Here is a 9,528-nt window from a genome sequence, read left to right on the forward strand (position 1 = left end):
CTTGGGTTCAAATTATACGTGGCTTAATCCATGAACAGGACATCGACCTTTAATGTATGCAATTAATATCATCATCGCTGCTGGTATGTTACACACACTTAAAGGTGGCAGTAGCCTAGAGGGTAAAACACTCGCCTATGAACCAGAAGACCCGGGTTCGAATCCCACTTACTATCATTGTGTCCCTGAGCAAGACACTTAACCCTAAGTTGCTCCAGGGAGACTGTCCCTGTAACTACTGATTGTAAGTCGCTCTGGATAAGGGCGTCTCATAAATGCCGTAAATGTAATGTAAATGTAATGTAAATGTAAAGCTTGGTCACCCATGTGAACAAGAAGAAAAAAACGAAAACCTGTTAACATTACTGTAAAAGTAGCCGGTACAGGATACTGGACAGGCTGGTTTGTATGATCCATACCTCCAGTGCATTAAAAGGGCTAGACTGGTGCCAACGTGCCCCTGAAATGTCACTACGGATGACAGGAATGACGTTGACCTATGAGTAGCCAGCACTGAACTTACATGGTGATTCCGACTTGAGACTTTGTGAGCATTTTTATATAACGTGTGTGTGTGTTATGTCTCGTGATTGTAGTTGGAAGCAAAATGAAGTCAAAATGCACAAGCAACGACAGCGTTAAATTCGTACTGACAGCATCCAATGGACATTCCTGCACGAGTCATGAGATGTTTTAGATGTTTTGCTCTCATGGTCCTGATATTTGCAACTGGTGTTGACATGTAAATCCAAGAGGAGCTTTGTTTTAAACAGCTCAGTAGGTGCGGAATGCAACTGGACTCCTCTCTGATGTCCCAGTCGGTCTGAATCATGCATGAACCAGTCTGTGTGGAAGAGAAACACTATCACCCCAACAATGGGGCCGCGTTCTACAGCTATCTGTATTGTTTGTCTTTGTGTGTGTGTGTCTGGAAAATGCTGCGATGTACTGGTGGGATGGTCACCCCCTGGAGCCGATGGCGTTCCATTGCACGTTGAGAGACGAGACCAATCACGCTCAGTGATTCATGTCCAGCTCAGTGTCCTTCGGTGGCCCAGGCGAAGCCCAGACACACAGTATGATTTGAAAATCACGGTTCCCAGACAGTGGGGTATGAACATATTGTGTGACACAATAACACAATAAGGGTTTTGGGATATACTTAATTCGTTTTTTTTTTTTTTTTTTGCTGCCTGAACGCCATGATGGGATCACAGATTTGTGTCGTCACTGTCACTGGAGATTTATGTGTGACATGTTGAACTCATTATGATAATTCATTACCAGAGACTGCTGTAGTTATTGGGGTGGTGTCTGGGTTACTTACACATTCCCCTGTATGGTGTTTGGATTTATATCTTAAAATGTACATTTACATTTACATTTACAGCATTTATCAGACGCCCTTATCCAGAGCGACTTACAACCAGTAGTTACAGGGACAGTCCCCCTGAAGCAACTTAGGGTTAAGTGTCTTGCTCAGGGACACAATGGTAGTAAGGGGGATTCGAACCCGGGTCTTCTGGTTCATAGGCGAGTGTGTTACCCACTAGGCTACTACCACCCAAAATGTTTTATTGATGAGCCCCTCTGCTCCCGTTCACCCCATGCACAGTAATTATGGGGCAGTGGTGGCCTAGTAAGGAAACAGACCCGTAGTAGAAGGTTGCCAGTTAGATGTAGCAGCGTTTCAATTCATCGAATCAAAGGGCTAAGGATGTGAAAGGTGAACAATTCCACTGAATAAAATCTAGTGAAACACTGATTGATATTGATTAATGAGGAATAATGGTTACACAGCGGCCCATAGCTGGCAGAATAATTGTCACATAAAAGCAGATGCTGCAGATGCTCAACATCAGAATGATTATAAAGTCACGGGTGTCTCATGGAACTGGACCCTCATTCACAACAGGAGACAACCAGCAGTGACCCTGGACAAGGGGTTCCCAGTCCTGTTCTTAGACGTCCTCCCTCCCTGCCCCTCTCTGGGCTTTTAGAATATCATTTTACATTCATTTTACCAATTATATGCATTATGTACAGTACATGTATGTAAAGTGTTCACAGAGCATCACTTTTTACACATTTTGTTATGTTACATCCTTATTCCAAAATTCAGAATTCTACACATAACAATGTGAAATAAGTTTGCTTGAGGTTTTGGCAAATTTATTACAAATTATAAAACTGAGAAATCACGTGTATATGTAAGTATTCACAGCCTTTGCTCAAGACTTTGTCGCTGCACTTCTAGCAGCAATTGCAATTTTTGAATATGATGCCACAAGCTTGGCACTGGGCTGTGTGACCTTATTGCCCAGCACCCAGGGAACTTTTTACAACTGAAGTAACCCACCCACTGAAGGGGCATTTCATGGTGCCAGTCCCAGGCCCGGTTAAAAACGTTTCCGGCATAAAGCTCTTGCCAAACCAGACTGGCTGATCTGCTGTGGCAGCCCTGAAAGGGAGAAGGCGAAAAGGAGACAACGACAACAATTGACGATACAGTACAGAAACCGGAATGAAAAAGGGAACTTCATCCACCCCAACCAATGCCCACAGCCAGCAAAAGAACAAGGTAGAGTACCAATCAAGACAGAAAAAATATTAATTATCAGTGAGTGCTTATGCCATTTCAGATCTACATTTCATTACATTATGGCAGGTTCTGATCAAATTTGAAATTATAGGACCCAGATGTGATTTAGCTTGTTTAAGTGACATTTTAAATACGGCAGGTCTTCCAAGTCTGTGCAGTTGTGCAAGATTCTCCTCAATTAGTCTCCAGGAAGTTGAGTGATTAGTGTTAAACCACGTATAGAGAGGACAAATTACCAAAAGTAGATCTCACAGTTTGGCAGAGCGAGTTCTAGCTGTAGGTGTACATGGCCATAGGGCCCACTAGGTGGCACCATTATCTTGTCCTGAGTAATGTGTTGATGGTTTTCATCCGCTCTTTTATTTGCAAACCTTGTGTGTCTCATTTTGCAGGACCTTATAAATGACCCTGTCATCCTCCAGTCTTGGTCGAGCCAAGAAATCTCCAGAACATGACAAATCTAGAACCTTCTCAATTCTGTCATATATATTACTTGAAAATTCCATGAAGATATGTGAGCAATCTTTGGGGCAGTGGAGGCCTTGTGGGTAAGGAAAGGGACACGTAATCCGAAGCCGCCAAGGTGCCACTGAGGTGCCACTGAGCAAAGCCCCGTCCCCACACACTGCTCCCCAGGCGCCTGTCATGGCTGCCCACCGCTCACCAAGGACACATTTCGAGGTGTGCACCGTGTGCTGTCCATCACAATGACAATTACTTCACTTTCACTTTCATATTAATACTAAAGGAAACAAAATTCCCGTACTATTGGAATATTAGAAGGCAGTGGTATAGGTGATCTGTTTAAATGCTTTAATGATGATTTAGTCCAATTGAGTTTACATCCAAATATGAGCTAAATGGTTATCACTGTGAAAAACTGCAGCACGGTGACGCCATGAGATGTGTCCTCTGCTTTTAACCATCACCAGTGGGAAGCCATGACATGCGCCCGGGAAGTAGAGTGTGGGCATGGTACTTCACTCAGAGCCTCATAGGAAAGTTACATATCATTATTTTTATTACTACTACTTAATAGGCTTTGTTATGCAGGTAAATTCATGTGTTTTTTATATTAAGATACATTAAGATTTTAAGAAATACTTTTTTTTTTCTTCCTTTGTGGCGCCACCTGGATGGATGGCCCCTTAGCATTGGCCTATACTGCCTATGCCACGGGCAGGCCCAGCCGTCAACTGCTGTGCCACTTATTGAGGTAAATGTTTAAAAGTTACTTGTGCATGCCCTCTTGCTCACTGTATCTTACTCAATAGACCTATGCATGCATTGATAAAATAGCACAAGTGATGCAACGTTGGTGTGTTTGTTTTAAAAGGGGCATGATTTTGACTGGTTTTATTTCCCCCCCTCAACTCAAGCACTGCCTTCCCTGTAGTGTGCGCTCAACAGTAAGCATCCTCTCACTTCCGGGTTGTGGATTCTAACACTCGGCTCTTCCAAAGGCCCCTATGGCACGGATGTGTCACGTCCATGCGGGCATGACGCGGCGGGTGCACGGAGAGGAGGACAAAGAGTGACAAGGAATGAAGGACGCTTTCACCTGACATCACGAAACAGGGGTTTACTGGTGAATCACAGGACAGGGGAGACATCCGAGACGTTGAAATTATCTTCCGTGTTCACCAACGTTAAAGACCTGACAGCGAACAGAAACGAACAGGGCAGCTTTATACAATTAACACAGGTGAGAACGATTAGGGAACATTTCACATGACAACAATGAAACTCTGGACCGGAGTAACCCCTTTTCGGACCGGATCGTGACAGGATGGAACTCCTCACAGTCTAACCGGCTTGTCTTGTGTAATTAGCCCTTATTTAAACGTGGACTCCTGTTTTTTTTTAAGTTTACCATCATGCACGCTGGTCTTAAAGAAAGAAAATGTCCACCACCTGCAAGTCCATCCGGTGGATTAAAAAAATAAGAGATTATTGATTTGGTGTTCCCTGTATTGATACAAAATCCCCAAGTAAAATATTGCGATATTATTATCGATTTTTTTTCTTCCCACCTGTAGTACATATACAAGTTGAAACCACTGTCGAAGTGAGTTGCCACTACTGTCATTACTGATCATTACAGTGGCGTTGGGTGCGCTGAGAGGCTCCATGGAGCAGCATGTGCCATTTTGGGAGTGTTCAGGATTGTAAATTCACTGGCTCTGTATAGCGCTGTGCTCGTTTGCAAGTTCATGTAATGGATACTGACTGCTCATATTTTATTATTATGATTATTGTGTTATTGCTATGAATTTCCACTCCGGACTGATAAAGATACTCTACTTCATATGTTCAAAATATATCTTTACTCATTACTTTTCTATTACAGCAGTAATTTGCACATTGATACTCTGTACATTCAAATACATTCAAATATGTAAAGAACAAAGTATTTAATAAAAATATATCATTCATTCAGATCTAGGATGTCAGCTTGCTTCACTAATAGAAAAATCATTTTGTGTGTGTGGTTTCTCTTACCAGAGGTAGCTGTCCACTTAAGCTGATCAAAGTTCCGTAACAGCTTCATCCCACATACACTCATCTTCTAGGATAAACTCAATAATTATAAAGACAAAGACTGAAACTGATCAATCATCCAGTCATCCAACACATGTACAATACCACTGGATTCTAGCCTGAAAAAAGACCAAATACAGAGAAAATACACTCATTTTCATGAATTGGCCTAATACAAACAAACTCGCCTATGAACCAGAAGACCCGGGTTCAAATCTCACTTACTACCATTGTGTCCCTGAGCAAGACACTTAACCCTAAGTGTCTCCAGGGGGACTGTCCCTGTAACTACTGAGTGCAAGGTGCTCTGGATAAGGGAGTCTGATAAATGCTATAAATGTAAATGTTCAGAAGTAACACTTACACAAAACTGCAAAAAACAGCAAAGGGTCAATCCAACAACACCAAGACATCAAGAAGTGCTGATCCCTTCAGCACCAGCTTCATTAGGGCTGAAGCAATTGGAGAGCTTCAGATTCCAGGCCTGCTGTGAACCACCAACAGGCCAGTGATCCTTCAAAGGGTTCCAGCGGAGTCCTGGTCACCTTCAGCACAGAGTCCATCACTATAAACAGAACCAGAGCGGGCATCCCCACTTACTACCATTGTGTCCCTCTAGGAAAACACTTAACCCTGGGGACTGTCCCTGTAATAATAGTACTAACTGACACTCTGGATGGTGACGTTTGGTAGTGGGTAACACACTCGCCTATGAACCAGAAGACCTGGGTTCAAACCCCACTTACAACCATTGTGTCCCTGAGCAAGACACTTAACCCTGAGTGTCTCCAGGGGGGACTGTTCCTGTAACTACTAATTGTATGTTGCTCTGGATAAGATAATGCTGTAAATGTAAATGGTTAAGGCGTAGATGTAAATAGGTTCTATAACTGACCAGCAATACTCACGACCCATGACTACAGTCCTATGGACGACAGGGGGCGCCATCGGACAGATTTTTTTCGGCATCTACTCCATCTGAATTTTGATGAGGGGTAATTAAGACAATCCCCATTTTTCTGATGCCACATTTGCACACGTTTTGCTTTCATCTTACCTGTTCTTCACTATTCATTGTATGAAGCACCCGATGAAATAGCGGGATCTTCACCTCCTTGGCAGTGGATGTACTGACCGACGATCTGCTTTCATGTCGGCGAGAGCACGGCAGCTCGAACCCGGAGATGCTGGGCTCGTTATTTTACTGTCGACAAACGAATGGTGCGAGTGGGTGCTGGTCTCTCTGGGGTTTTTACTTTCGTTCCTGCCCCACACCCCGGTTATCTAGGCGCCGTTCTGCCCTTCTGGCCGCCGGTGGTCGGTGGCGACGGTCCTGCACAGCAGGATGAGAGAGAGAGAGAGGGGGGGGGGATAGAGAGAGAGAGAGAGAGAGAGAGAGAGAGAGAGAGAGACATTAGTTCCGCTTCCTCTGCGGACCGGAGCGCACCGAGCAGAAGGCGCAGAGCGCGTATTTAATTTCTTTTTATTCTTTTTTCTTCTTTAATGCGCCCCCACCTTGAAAGGGGGCGTTCGCAGACGTCTGTCCGAGGGCGCCGACGAAGCCATGGCAGCGGAATCGACCCGGAGATTCACCAAGAACCTGCTGAAGCCGGGGAGCGCGGCCGAGATCCGGCAGAGCGCGTCCAGCGCGGTGCGCCACTCGGCGGTAACGGTGCGCTTTTTATTCCGCTTCAACGTGCAGATGTTGCTGCCACATCTGGCCTGAGAGAACGTGTCTAGGGCCATTTCCTTCGCGCCGTGGCTCGCAAAGGTTGGGAAATAAAGGGTTATTTTAGATTTAATTTGTGGAGGGGGGGGGGGGGGTGCTGTGTGACGTAGGCAACCTGTAGTAAAAAAAAAAAAAAAAAAAACCTTTAATGATAAAACCAGACAGTCTGGGGAGGGTTTATCACAATTTGTACCCTCGTCGTCCAGCCCACCGCAATACGCTTTATTACGCGAAGACCCCCCCCTGTTCACGCGTGGCGCGGACGCAGCGTGGAAGGCGCGTGGCGCGGGAGGCGCTACATTGTTGCAGGTGAATGGCGGGACGTGGGGTGGCGCCTGGCCGTGGAACAGAAGCTGCAATCTCTCCCTGAACGTCCCTGTGGTCAGGATCTGCTAAATCTGTCCTCTGCATTTAACCCATCACCCTGAGTGTCATGACAGGCGCCCGGGGAGCAGCGTGTGGGGATCGGGATTCGAACCAGCAACCTTCTGATTACGGGGCTGCTTCCTTAACCGCTAGGCCACCACTGCCCCACTGCCCCTGGCCTGTGTTGTCCAGCATGACAGGAGAGCTACCGTAGCTCAGGACGCTGAAGAAGTTCAGGCAGGACAGAGCAGACAAATTTCCCCAAGTCAGAATGAAACCATTTCAATCGTTCCGTTCGGGGAAACCTGAGCTGTTCGAAGACACCTTTTCGAAGTCTCGGTTCCTTCATCACCAACCTTCTGCACTTTATGTTCACTCTTATGTACACTCTGTTTATAAGATTTAGATGTTTTTGTCTATTTATTGTACTGCACATTGTTCACCTATTCACACTTATAGACCTATGTACATTCATACATATATTTGTATTCAGTATATATATATATTTATAACAGTACAAACATATTCTACAACTTGTACAAATAACACTTACACGCATCCTTGCACATTGTTGTTTTTCTTCTCCTCTCTACTTGAGAGACACCATCCACCGGAACCAAGTTCCTTGTATGTGCTTGCACGATTCTGATTCTGAACCAGTAGGAAGAACGTGGCTGAGCAGTGGGAAACAGGAGAGGGTTCTTGTTAAAAAGTGACCCTGCAAGGTCCACAGTCATAGCGAAACGTTCAAGCGCGAGGGAAGCGCAAGTCTGCGGCGTTCAACAGAATCCTTCATTTGTTCCCTGTTGGCGCCACCAAACACCTCGGATCGGCTTAAAGCGAGGATTTAAAGAAAAAACCTTCCCTCCTTGACATGACATGAATTAGTGAACGATACAGTCGTTATCCGGTTAATCCTTTTATGCACGCCTCGGGAGGTGGGCGTGGTTCCCTCCCGGGCAGCATGGGATTTGTGTGCGTTGCCTGTCTCGACGTCCGGCGGTGGCTCTTTGCAGGCCTATTCTGGGAACGGTTATCGCCCCGTGAAGGGGCGGCAGAATGGTCGTCACTTCTGACTGTCATGCTTCCTTTTTTTTTTTAAATCGGGGGCGGGGACCTGAGGGCACCCACCCGGTAACCGTAGCCTGCCGCCGACGTGACCTACAGTCGTTGAGGGAGATGCGTAGTCTGCCACCCTGCTACTTAGTGGTCATTTCTGGGTTCAGTATGAGGACGCCCCAGTGCACCCAGCGCTGAGGCAGACAGAACAGAGACCTGCCCTCTGCTCCCAAGGGAGGTCACGTTAAGCAGCGCTGTCCCTGCTGGGCCAAATCAGATGTGTGTGTGTGAGACATGGCATGAGAGAGAGAAATTCGAGGCAAATTCCCCTAAAAGTGAAGCCCGCACATTCTGAACATGATTAGTAATGGGTGGTATGGTTTGATTGGTTCATCCGAGCCAGAGGTGCCGAAATCGCCTCCTATGGGCCCGCAGACCCTCCGCCGATGGTCTGGTTCTGTTCCCACTTCCTCCTCTCCCTCTTTCCCCGGTCTGCACTGCTTTAGTAACCCCACTCCGTCCTGGTCTGGTGGGGTGGGCTGGAGATCCGCCTGTACTGTACAGGCCTGGAGACGTGGTGGTGCTGTCCAGGCAGGCTGATGGTCACATGGCACCTTTTGGACATCTCTGGGCATCGGATTATGCTTGTGTTTCTTTGCGCAGTCCATCATTTGCTGTCCATATCTACGTTTTTTTTTTTTTTTTTGGAGTGAATTCCTTGCAGAGTATGATATTCTGCACGAGTGTTTATTTCAGGTCTTCTTCAGAGGCCAAATGTTGCTCTATGCTGGATTGTCCGCTGCAGATAATCACGTCCTGTTTGTGGTGGGAGGCAGAATTCCTGCATCATGCCTCCAAACCCTGTTTTTGGTGGAAAGTATGTACAGGCATGTAGAAAGTGGCTTGTGCAGCAGCAAGTCTGCCAGGGAAGCCTGGTTGGGCTGGGAAGTGAGATGCCCCTAGAGATGCCCCACAGACCTGGTAACTGAAGGTCAGATCATAAATCATTGTCATTATCCATTGAGTGACCCTGCTGTATTGCAGCAGCATCATCCTGGAAAATGTTTCATCAGTGTTGGGTTCATCGTATTTACAGTACAGGCCAAAAGTTTGGACACACCTTCTCATTCAATGTGTTTTCTTTATTTTCATGACCATTTACGTTGGTAGATTCTCACTGAAGGCATCAAAACTATGAATGAACACATGTGGAGTTATGTACTTAACAAAA

The 9,528-nt window shown here is 45.9% G+C and overlaps 1 long non-coding RNA gene across 1 annotated transcript; it reads right to left on the reverse strand.

The window, feature by feature from the left end:
• Positions 1 to 5,429: 5,429 nt before the first annotated feature.
• Positions 5,430 to 6,795, reverse strand: LOC114769746 (uncharacterized). The gene is made up of 4 exons (XR_003743250.1): positions 6,659 to 6,795; positions 6,201 to 6,476; positions 6,039 to 6,121; positions 5,430 to 5,708 (listed from the first exon to the last, which is right to left on the reverse strand). It is a non-coding gene; the product is annotated as an uncharacterized LOC114769746 (long non-coding RNA).
• Between the last annotated feature and the right edge of the window lie 2,733 nt (positions 6,796 to 9,528).

The sequence above is a fragment of the Denticeps clupeoides genome, chromosome 19 (assembly GCF_900700375.1).
Source record: "Denticeps clupeoides chromosome 19, fDenClu1.1, whole genome shotgun sequence".
In the NCBI taxonomy this organism is placed as follows: domain Eukaryota; kingdom Metazoa; phylum Chordata; class Actinopteri; order Clupeiformes; family Denticipitidae; genus Denticeps; species Denticeps clupeoides.